General features: G+C 34.4%; 1 long non-coding RNA gene across 1 annotated transcript; it reads left to right on the top strand.

Moving 5' to 3' along the window:
* Positions 1 to 2,804: 2,804 nt before the first annotated feature.
* Positions 2,805 to 12,165, top strand: LOC127119185 (uncharacterized). Its single transcript, XR_007802703.1, has 2 exons — positions 2,805 to 3,412; positions 11,861 to 12,165. It is a non-coding gene; the product is annotated as an uncharacterized LOC127119185 (long non-coding RNA).
* The last annotated feature ends 967 nt before the right edge of the window (positions 12,166 to 13,132 follow it).

Raw genomic sequence — 13,132 nt, 5'->3', positions numbered from 1 at the left:
GTACATGTGTAACCTTAAATGATAATCTACCACTATATATTGTAGTCCAGTTGACAAGGTTTTCTATTTCTTTATTGAAATTTTGTTCCTCAGAAGATAGATGTTTGACCAAATGTTGGGACAACTTGTCCAACTTCTTAAACCAGTTTGACAATAATAATAAATCAATGCAGAAAGTTGTAAACACAAGAGATTGGTAACCCAGTTCGGTGAAACCACACCTTCGTCTGGGGACACTCTACCCAAGAAAGGAAATTCACTACTTCAAATTAAAATAATTAGTCTTACAAGAACATTCAACACCTATGAATTTCTATGTCTCTCCTAATTCTAGTGACTTTCTATTTAGGTTTTCCTCTAAATATGAGAACCCACTCACTTTATTTTATCACTAAACCCTAGTGATCAACCTCAACAACAAGTTTATTTATTGTTGAATTTACAACTCAACTAAGACAACTCAACTATGCCAAGTTATTGAAACATGATGGTGTACATAAAGATTCAACCCTAATCCAAGTATGGATTAGTGTGGAATACAATAAACATACTCAACATAAGACTTTAAACTGTCTCTTCTGCTTCTTCGTCTTCAAGGCATGACAGAGTATCTATTTATAACAATCCATTATGGGCCTTTCTCCTTTGGATAATCATCTAATTTCGTCCAAAAATAGTGGAGATTTTGTTGAGATTTGTTGTTCTAAATCAGCTCCACAAAATAAGATTTGATTTGATTTGAATTTGAATTTAAATCATATTTATTTAAATTTACTCTAATTAAATAATCAAATAAATCAGATTGCTAAAAGATAACAACAATATTTGTTGTACACATTAGCAATACACATTTCATGCAACTGAAAAACATGTGCACATAGCAGCAACCTTGTTCTGTAGATAAAGGACAAATGATGCACACATGTCGGGACATCGGTTCCCACATGTGTCTTTCTACTCTAAAATAGCTTGAAACACCATTGTTGTTTTGCATGATGCAACCAACCAAAAAGGAATAATAATCTCTCCCTTTGCATAATTTGGAAAAACAACATTCTTCAAGAGCATACAAGATGTGCAATACATAAAGTTGATTAATAAGCACATCACACAGAGCAATAGCAATAGCACAAGAAATCAGAAGATATTAGCAGCAGTACACAATAGAGCAAGCTAGTAGTAATACAAATCAGAGTAGCCACCAGTAGAAAACAATAGCAAAGAAAGTTGCTACACAATAGTTATGCTCTATAACAGATAACATATGTGTCATACCCTAAATTTGTCCCCGCCTAAAGGCATTCATTTACATTTCAAGCATTTGTATTTATCAACTTGCACCCACTCATTGACATAAATTATTCCATTTTTTTATTTCATTTTAATGACATTTATTTAATTTTTATTAGACTTTTTTTTCTTCATTTTACCATGCCATTCATATAATTGTTCTTTCCATGCATCCATTTGGCTTTGATTTGCATTTTTAAATTCAATTAATTTGGATTTAATTTGGACCTATTTGGTTTTGATCTTTGTTGTTAGATTTTTTAACATAATTCTTTCATGGCTTGGAAATATAAGTAATTAGGTTGGTTTGAGATTTTGAACTAAGTGACAAAGGATAGAATTAAGTCAAGAATAAAAAAAGGGGGGATAATCTTAGTCATGATAATTTGATTTTATTAATTGGATTTAAGAAAATATTTGGTCACATTTGATAAATAAATATCATTTCTTTATCTTAAAATTCAAAAAAAGTAGTCACATTTAATTTCACTTTGTCTTCTACATCACAAATAAATAAAAAGATTTCAAAAATATATATAAATATAAGTTTTTACATTATAATAAGGTACAAGTTTTTACAGTAACAAACTACATTAAAAAAAAAAAGAATAAGTACAAAAAAAAGTTGATCTCTCAAGGCTTGAATTGACTAGGTCGTGCTACCATCTCTACACCTTAACCATAGTACACGTGTGGAGCAGAATTTTGTCTTGTACCTGCAGTAAAACAGAGCATCAAGTTAACACCATTTCAGAATAAGAGACAAAGCAAAGAGCCAAAATATGAAGAAAGCAAATACAAGCTATCACAAATTCAAATATAACAGAGGTTTATACTAGTTGATCAAAACAAACTCTCACACTTCAAAAGTAACCAACTGTCATACCCCAATTCCGCCCCTTATTTAGTAAATCGATACACTCATCATGGGTTTCACATCATCTGCACATCATAACATGCATTCATCTCGTACAATGCTTTAAATGTCAAACAGAATAAATATTCGAATTTACAGACAGACTGGTCGAACTTATTCTCAAATTTATGCGAAATTGGAGGTCGGAAAATTTCAAAATTTAGCTTGTAGACGTCAGTTTTATTATTCTACAGTTCGCGTAGTTTGACATGGCATGCTCGCTTTATTTTTTAAAAACTACTTTTTCGGTAGCATCTCGGTCAGACTGAGCCTTTTAACCGATCAAATTTTATTTCAAAATTGGCTCAAACACTGTATATTTCCGAAAAGTTTATTTTGTATTGATTATTTTGGTGCATTCAATTTAATTTTCGAGCACTTTTCACGCTAGACTTTATTCATTTCGTGTCAGTTTATTATTAGTTTTTCCGTCAAAATGTTAAAAAAAATAGAATTAATTGTGGTTTCACTTTAATCTTATATTTATTATTTTAACATATTTAATTTTGTGTGTTTAAATTTATTATTTTAACATATTTAATTTTGTGTGTTTCAATTTATTTTAATTCATTTTTATCACTAAAAAACAAAAGGGGCATTATTGTCATTGTTTGTAAAATTAGAAAAACCTAGTTAGTTTTGTATTATTTTGAAAAAACCCAAAAAGTAGCGCCATTTTTATTCTCTCTCAATTCAAAATTAACACCTCAAATAGACCCACCAACACCGTAAACAAAAAGTGCAAAAAACTCAAACACAGGAAAGGGATCCTTTTTTTTGTGGGAACCACCTTACCTTTTGGTTTTTGTTTTTTTACACCATAAACCACCTTAAAACTCCACCTACAAAACCACACATAACGACTCTTGAATAGATAGAAAAAAGGAGCACCATAACAATCACTAACAGAGGGCGACACCAACCATACACACAAAATAAAAACCTTTCAAAACCCAGTTTTTCATGGCCATGTAAAAATGTTACATCTCTTATATTTTCATGATATCATCTCTCTCTCACACACACATTAACAATACACCATAAAAACCCATGAAACACCTCTCTTCCAAGCAAAGAAAACAGTAGATACAAACTCCCTTCAACACCTCCACACGAAAGAAATCTGACGCGACCACTACCGTTCTACTTCATCACTCACGACGACAACAAACTTCGACGAGATATCAACTACTCAAAAAATAAAGGGTACCTTCCTCTTTCTTTTTAATTATTGATCTTATTTGCTATGTTATGGTAACTCATTGTAGTTTTGATGAATTGAAAGAGAGAAATTAAAACCTATCCCTCCATCTCATATTATCCATTCCAAATAACCATACACTAAACCTTAGTTCTTTATCACCATCCCAATCAAAAGTCACCCATAAAATCCATTTCTTGTTCTTTATTTTTACAAAATAAAACATATATTACTTTCTCTTGCACATACAAAAACACATTAACACCATCTCCAAACATGAACGTATATTTTTACCGCACAACAACGCACAAGTTACACTTCTCCGATATTCTTCATTATTCCACTAACAGTAGTAATATCATAGCTAAAGTTTAAAAGACTGATATATATTTAGTCTTGTTTTAGCACTGAAAGAAGCTAGATCTAAAAAATTACTTTCTTTTGTTTATTAAGAACATTACGTACTCAAAAACGATAGAAGCACAACCGTAACACCACTTTTCAGCCGTTGTGCTTCCCTCTCCGACCACCAAAAATTGTATCTCCTCGCTGTCGAAATCGGCGCCGTCATGCTCCTGCTTCAAACGAACCACCGCCGTACACCACCTTCTTGATTCAGTATTCTTCATTTTCTTTGATTTTCTTAAATGTTGATTTGAATTTGTGATGCTTTGTAAATATGAGTGAGAGAGTGTGGTTTGTTATTTATGAATGAAGAGATGATACAAGATGCTGAGAGCTTGAGAAAGAAGAGAATGGTGTTGCTGCATATTTTAAAAAGAAAATGTTTGTGGATAAGAGTGAAAGAGAAAAAGTTCTTAGAGTGGCACTTTGAATTATTTTTATTTTTTTATTCTCTTAATTTTATTTTTATAAAATGAATTTCCATGTTTTACAATATGATAGATTTGTTGTTTGAAATTAAGAAAAAATAGTGATAGCTACGAGGGTACCGCTAACCTCTCAACCGTAGCAATATTTTTCTACTTTTATTTTATTTTATTTTTCACTTGTTTGATATTTAATTATTATTATTATGATATATTTAGGTTTATGTTTTTGTTGGTAATGGCATTTAGGCCCATATCTCATTTATTTGCATGTGCACCCCCCTTTTTTTTTTCTTTTCTTCAACTTTCTTGTTTTTATTTATTTATTTTAATTATTTAATTTAGCAATAATTACTCAATTATTTATTTATTTGATTAGTTAATTAGATTTTAATTAATTAATTATTTTTAATTATTAAATAGATTACTTGTATATTTTTTTATTAGGTTTCTTCTTTGATTTATGTTCATATTATCGCGTGTGTAAATGATCATATTAACATTCCACAATTTCAAACTATTTTGCAAAATCATCTTCCACTAATGCAATAAACACTTGATTAATATCAAGTTAGTTTTCAAAAACTCAAACTATTTGCAAATCATCTTCAAGCTTACACAAATCAAACCTCGATCAATATCGAGTGATTTTTCTTAGAATCAAACGCAATGTTAAAACCTTTTTTTAAAATAAACACGAAAGAAGAGGACCATTGGAATCTAGCATTCCGGCGGGAACCCTCAAATGATCGATCCTGAGCCACGCGTTTTGGGTTAATCGTTCTTTCTTTTCTTTCGTTTCTTAAAACACCTTAATTAACTTGGACAAATAAGGGTCGTTGGGATCTCGCATTCTGATGTAACCCTTTGAGCAATTGATTCTTATCAAGCGTTCGTTGTCCATCAAACAAATTTCTCAACTAATTCTAACGAAAAAGGACCATTGGAATCTAGCATTCCGGTGGAACGCCGAGTGATTGATCCCGAGGCTCATGTCTCGTTCTCATCAAATATTCGTCGTTCACCTATAAAATACATCCAACACATCAAACTCTTTTCTCGCCACCGTGCAATTAATCTGAAAAACCTTTTCATAAACAAAAGACATATTGTCTTAAGATGATGTGAAACAATGCTTCGTCCACAATTGTTGAGTTGAGATAAGTGACTTTTTTCCGAATGTTGATTCGTAAATCCATTCGATGTGTGGTATATGTCCTCTCCTCATTTGTTTTGGGTAAAACAATATTTTCGTCGATTAACACAATATAGCTTTCGCTAAAGTCGACCAACAAACAAATATTTTTCTACCCAGAACTACGTAAGCCTTGAGTTCTTTATTGAGATACGTAGGAGCAGGATTGCGAAATCTTGTGAGGCCCATTAATAAAAAACTTAGGTTTAGTCCCCCTTTGTTGCAAAAATCCAAAAACATCTTCTCTTTTCTTTTGATCCTATTATTCTTTCCCTCATAATAACTTGAGAAGACTAACATAAGCTAACATTCAAAATGAAACTAACTAAACGGTTCCCGTTGAATACAACAGACGTGAGGGGTGCTAATACCTTCCCCTTGCGTAACCGACTCCCGAACCCTGATATTGGTTGCGATGACTATATCTTATCCTTTCTTTTAGAGGTTTTATCAATATTTCCCTTTTCCCTATTTGGGAATAAATAAAGTTCGGTGGCGACTCTGTTCAGTCCATCATGCGAGCCTGCGATTACGCTTCGCTAAGTCGCATTCTCATTTTTCGAGGTACGACAATATGCAATATTTCAATTTTAAATTTTAAATTAGTCATGCATGCACAAAAGGTTAGTAGTTAGTAGTTAATAGTCAAAAGTTACTACTAACACAGAAAAAATTAGCACACAAAGTCAGGGCCTGATGTCAGGTCAAATGCATCAGCAAGTGTGCACACAGAAAATCAATTAGTATCAGTTAGCAACTAGTGCTTAGAACATTAGAGATCATTAGATATCAACTCCTCACAATCATTAGTCAGAGAAACTATCCATACACACCATTACTCCCCCTTTTTACCAAAATTTGGCAAAGATGATCTTCAAAATGATTTATCAGTCAGCTCATAGGTTAGTATGTTTAACACATACACACAAATCAGGAGAAGACAAATGTCGACAATTATTAGTATAGATTGTTGATTCTAAGTGTTGGCTGCAATTTTGGTAAAACAAAGAGTGTTCACAAGATGTCATGTGTGATGTCTTAACATGAGATATCCTATGTACCTGTTGGAGTTCAAGAACATGTGCATGCAGGATTGTTTCAGAATGCCACATACAATGACAAGGCTTCTGATATTGGATGTACCTGCTGGAGCTTAGATGAAAGACATGTTCATGCAGAATTGTTTCAGATGACATACACAATGTCATGGCATCTGATATGGTTGTACCTGCTGGAAGTTATAAAAGGAATTATTGGATTATGCAGGATTTTTCCAGGATGTCAGACCCGATGTCATGACATCCTGTACACAGAACATTCAGTATGAATGTCTGGTGTTTTTTGATTGCACAATTAATGGCAATCTTTGGATGATTGAAGATATGGCTAACTGGCGCATTCAATCATGGATTACAACCAGATTCACTTATTTTCCAATCAAGCTGGAAATATGGATGTGTGCTGCTAGATGTCAAGCTACCACTGGAGGTGAGAAAGTGGTTTTAGCAAATGGTGATAGGGAGAATACATGAAGAATGCAGACAAAAGCAGTGTCGAATGTTAAGACATCACTTGCAACGTGTCTGACAGCATTTATGGAATAGTCTACACGCATTGGAACTGTTGTTTCTGAAAAGAAACAGTCAAGAGCTATAAAAGGTATTCAAAGATAGTCTGGGATATTGGTGGTGATTCTCTGACTGATTCTCAACAAATATTTATAGGTCTTGACCAAGTATTTACTCCTACCGTTAATTCCTAAGCATATATTTATGGATCTTGACCAAGTATTTACTCCTACCGTTAATTCCTAAGCATGGTCTGGCCTATTTAAAGGATGTATCAGCACTCCTCTTCTCACAAGAACGACATTCCATTCCCTCTAATCCATGGGGTTTGTTAAGATTTGGGCATACTGCGCCTAGATCTGGTTTTGTGAAGGTTTCATTTATAAATGTTTAGCTAAAAAGGGGGAGAGAAACATTGTCCTGAGGATGTACTAGAAGCAAGCAAAATGTGGCAGCAAGCAGAAGTTGGTTTCAGGCACAAAAGGCACTAACTGGGTATATCACTTGTGACTTGTGATCTGAGTTAAGAGGATAGTTGTGTCATATGATCTGAGTTACATTATCTATGTACTCAGCATTACATATTCTTCAGGAAGCTCTAGGGTTGAGGGGAAGGGTTGTGATGCAGCTGATTCTTGTGCAGCTTCTTCTTCATGTACACCAAAGTTGGTGTTGGTGATGGTGCTGACAATGACAAAGAGGAAGTGCAGACCCATATTGGGATGTGGTGTCTAGTGTAATGTTTATTTGTTTTAGCTAAAATTTACCAAAGGGGGAGATTGTTAGTACCTTAGGATTGGCATTAATTTTGTAAAACAAATAATGTAATCACCTCTATTGTTTTAATATGTTGGGTTGAAGAAGTTCAACATCTGGACCAACATGTCATATAAGATGTCACGACATCGTGACTGTGACATCACGCATGTGTATAAAACTGAATTAGTTAATTCTGGTATGTGTTAACTGATTTAATATTCTGGGATTAGTCAAAATCCTAGGTGGCGTTATTGGTGGAGATCTTGAAGACTCAATCAAAATATTTGGTGAATATACAGTTTCTAAATATGGAGATATTTTAGGAAATAAAAGATTGAAGACCTTGATTGTAGCAGAAGTTTTCTGCTGGCTTTGTAACAGCAAAGGAGAAGTTTGCTGCGATTTCTGAAGGCCCAAATCCAGTTGGGTGTTTAGGTTATAAATAGCAGATTGTAACCTAGGTTTTGCAAGCCTCAAATAATGTAAAATTAGGGGTGTGTGTGAGGTAAATCTCCCAACCTGTGGGAACGTTACCATGTGTTTCTCAGTGCTCGAAGGCATGAGATTATTTGTAACTCAAAGCCTGTAGGTAAGAGTTTGTTATGGTCTTGAACGAAGTTGTGAAGCAAGTTCAAGTTGTTTAGCATTACATTGTATTTGTAGTGATAGGAATGGAAACTGGAGGTTTCTATCTAGGAGTTCCTAGGTATAGATTGCATTGGGTAGGGATTAAGTGAAGAGTTGTAAACGGGGGAGTTTAACTCTGAATTAATACTGTTGATAGTGGATCTTCTTCCTGGCTTGGTATGCCCCCAGAGTAGGTGATGTTGCACCGAACTGGGATAATAATTACTTGTGTTTTTACCTTCTGCACGTTATAATTCTGTCTGTTATAAAACAAGGTAAACCTGTAATGCTGTAACGGGTGATGTTCAAATCAATGTTGAGACATCATGCTGATAACTGTGCAGGCTCAACAGAAGTAAGTGATATGGTTGATCTCTGCTGTGTCTTTGTACCAGATGGACAGAACTGAGTGTTCTTCCATACTATGGTAATATAGTAACAGATGTCGTGACATCTGTGAATGTGTGCATATCAGTATTGGGTTTTAATTTGTAAATGTCGTGTTGTATTAGTAACAATGTTGGATCAGATGTCATGACTTGGAGTAGAACATTTGAACTCTGACTACACCAGAATTTCATAGATGTTTTAGCATGATGCTAGAGCATCAGGCATAATCATTGGCAACAAAGTCATTACAAACCCAAACAAGGAAGCAAAATATGCCCAAATATAATGGTTAAACAAACTAATCATAAACACCTTAACTAAACATCCTTCAGAGTTATTCATTTATCCATCCTTTGCAGTTCAGAGTTATTCATTTATCCATCCTTTCCAGTTTTCATCAGCCTTTGATTCAGATTCATGAGTTTAAATCGGTCTCTTTTTTAAGGACTTCATCTTGGTCATAGTTTTCTTCCCATTTACAGATGCTCCACCTGATGATCCAGCATGAGTCTCCACACCATTTGTAGAAGAATTAGAACTCGTTCCCTTATCCTTATTCTTCTCAGACTCGTCGAATCTATTAATAGCCTTCATGATAGGGATTCCCTTGTTAGAGGATCGCTTCTTTGGATTCTCAGACCTTTGACTCATTATGAAAGAGATAACTAGATGAGAAGAGGAGAGAATGCAGTTTTCTGAGAGCAGGATAAGAATATGTGATTGTTGTTTCTTGTAACTAATCTCTAGCAGCTTCTTGTTAGGTTTTATTCTTGCATTCTACCACTCCATTTTATTAGGGTGTGATAGGTGCAGAGAATTCATGATTGATCCCATTAGTAGAGAAAAATTTAGAAAACTTGTAGTTTTCAAACTCCTTGCCGTGGTCGCTTCTTATCTTAACAATTTCACTTCCCTTCTCCTTTTGGAATAAAAGGCCTAATTCTTTGAATACGTCAAAAGCATCAAATTTTTATCTAATGGAGTTGACCTATGTATATCTTGAGAAATCATAAACACATACAAAAACATATCTCTTTATATGAAGACTTTCTACTTGCATAGGCCCCAAGAGGTCCATATGTAGTAACTCAAGAACTTTTGTGGTGGCTAGATGCTAGAGCTTCTTATGGGACATCTTGGTCTGCTTTCCTATTTGGCATTCTCCATAAATTTTGCCTTCTTCAATATTAATATTTGGAAAACCTCTGATGGCTTTAGCTGATATAACCTTCTTCATGCCTTTGAGATTGGGGTGACCAAGTCTTTGGTGTTATAGCTTGGTATCATCAACTTTGGATAGCATACAGGTTAAGGGATGAGATGTCCACTGTAACAACCCGATTTTTAGTATTTAATTCTTATATTATTATTATTATATTTTATTTTATTTATTTGGAGGGTTAATTAATTAATTGGTTGTTAGGTAGTAATAATTGATTATATTAATTAATTTGGTGTGTTAATTAATTATTTAGTTGATATGAGATATAATGAATAATGGAATTAATTAACTTGGTGTGTATATTGAGTTGGTTTGATTTATTTTAATTAATTAGAGATATTTAAATATTAGGTCTTATTGGGCCTATTAATTAAATTAGAGGTATCACTCTTTAAGCCCAAATATAATACTAGTATATAAGAGGTGAGGAGAGTGAGGAGTAGGATTGTTTGGATCATTTGATGGCAATAGGGAAAGAAAAGAGGAAAAGTAAGGAGAAGAGGGGAAGAACAAGAGAGAAGCTAAGGTTTCCAGAAAATTGAAGAGGTAAGGGGGGAATCTTTATTATTATGGGTTAGTATGGTGGGGTCAATGGGTAGAAGTATGTTTAGGTTAAAATCCCTAATTTTGTATAATTGTTTGAAATTGTTAGGTTTTGATGAGTATTCTTGATTTGTGGTGATTTGATTGTGTTAAAACTGCAAATTAACGTTATATACTTAGAGTATTGTACGAGTTATAATTTTCTGAACGTTTGGCTTTTTACGGAATCGAAATCGGAGGTCCGAAAGTCCTCCAACGATGAAAAACGCAGAAAATTCTGCATTCTGTTTTGTGTTAACGCAGGAATAGCATTCTGTTTTGCGTTAACCGGTTAACCAAAGGCGTTAACCGGTTAACAATGTTGAAAATCTGCCAGGAATTTCTTTCTGTTACGCGTTAACCGGTTACCCATATGTGTTAACCGGTTAACACTGTTGAAAATTGCCAGGGAGTGCGTTTTGGTTCGCGTTAACCGGTTAACACTGTTGAAAAATGAAAAATTGAGATTTTAAAAGTTGTATTCATTTTGAAATGAAATCTAAGTGTGCGTATTTGATAATTAGCCTATATTTGTGAATGATATATTGTTATGAATGTGTATATGTACCATTGGTGGATAATTCATAGAGTTGAATTATGGTGATATGTGGAATGTTAAGATGGTAGAGATGATCTTAATTGCATATGTATTGGTATTTGTACATTCATTCATGGCATGGTCGGCTTCATAGTGGAAGCGGTGAAACTGTGGGTTCATATGGTATTAGACGTTGATCCTTGAATGGAAATAGGCGTAGCAGACGTTGATCCTTAATTGGAAATAGGCGTAGTGGCTTTGATCTTGTCCGGATTGGAAGCGTGGCTTAGATTCTAGATATTGAATCGGAAAGCGGTGAAACGTTGGGTTCACATTGAGGTACCGCATGCATAGAGTCACATGTCTTGCATTGAGTCACATTAGAGTTATGTGATAAATGAATGTATGTATTGATGTGATCGTGAGGTGTGTATGAGATATGGTAATTGAATTTGGTGATGTTTGGATACATAATTTGGCAAAATATATGATTATGTGATAATTGTATTTATGTGTATATTTGGGAATATAGTACTGGATTTTAATAATGTACTTCTTGAGTTTTGATGGATGTTGAAACATGTGAAATAAATGTTAGTTGGTATTATTGACATGGTTATACAAGGTGTGATGAATTCCGTTAATTATTGATTTAATCATTGTGCCTTATTATACTTCTTCATAATGATTTGAATTCTCACCCTTTCTGTTTGAATGTTGCCTTTACATGGGCATCGCGCAGATACTCAAGAGTAGTATTGCTGAAGTAAGTGGAAGGTAGCTCATTCGAAATTTAGCCGGAGAGCTTCCGTATTCTAGTTTGGAGACTAGGTAGTGAGTCAATGCTCTGGTCATGTAACACGGGGTAGATTAGTAGTATTGAACTCATATCTTATTTGGATACGTATTATGTTATTACTTGTGAACATGTTTGATTGCAATTGCTGTTTGAGATGCCATAGTGCCAAATATTCTGGATATGGTTTTAGTTTATCTTGAAGAGATTATTGAGAGATGATCATGGTATGGGACATGAATAATTTTATGCAATACATGAGTATTCATTATTTTCCGCTGCGAACGCATATTCGTGAATATTCATGAGAACTAAAATGTGTTATTTTAAATGACCAGGTGTATTGTATATTGATGATGAATGATGTTTGGTTTTTGAAAGCTTTTAGTTTTTGAAAACGTCGATGTGACGCCCTTTTGTTTATATGCGTGCTTATTTACTCTGATTATATGTTAAGTACTTTGGTATAGAAAAAGGGGTGTTGCATTAGTGGTATCAGAGCATGGTCGACCAGTTGGTCAATAGTCGTTAGGGTTTTCCATCCTATTGTATTTGATTCGTGTATCTGACATGATCGATACTTTTTGTCTGGTTGGTCCGTCCGGCCAGGTTGTTTAATTATGTTTGTTCCCTAGTATGCGACATGTGTGTAAGAACACTGTCGATGCTTATTTTATTTTCCATTGGCAGGTTAGGAAGGAAACAAGTGGGGGAGAAGCGTCTGCTTCACTTGGATGTTCCAATTGTATCGAGCTTGGACATTATGTTGTCGCATGCAAGAGTGCAGTGTTGGCTAGTTAACCTATTTTGGAGAATGTTGTGCTTTTCCTGAACCCGAAGAGAGGTCAGATTCGAGGATGGTGTTGGTTAGAAGTTAATCGGGTGTATATCAACTGTTTCGAGAAGACGGTTATTTTTCCTGAGGTTGGTGCTAAGGAAGATTGGTTTGTGTCTGCTAAGCAAGTTGATGAATCGGTGCAAGATGGCGCCAAGTTGTTTATGTTGTTGGCAACTTTGGATATTCGTGAGAAGAGGACGATTGAAGAATTGTCAATAGTTTGTGAGTTTGCGGAGGTATTTCCTGAAGATATAAGTGATTTACCGCTGGAACGTGAGGTTGAGTTTTCGATTGATTTAGTTCTTGGAACTAGTCCTGTATCGATGGCACCCTATAGAATGTCTGCTTGTGAGTTGAAAGAGTTGAAGAGTCAACTTGAA

This window comes from Lathyrus oleraceus, chromosome 2 (assembly GCF_024323335.1).
Source record: "Lathyrus oleraceus cultivar Zhongwan6 chromosome 2, CAAS_Psat_ZW6_1.0, whole genome shotgun sequence".
NCBI lineage: Eukaryota > Viridiplantae > Streptophyta > Magnoliopsida > Fabales > Fabaceae > Lathyrus > Lathyrus oleraceus.
This window is presented reverse-complemented; position numbering and strand designations above follow the sequence as displayed.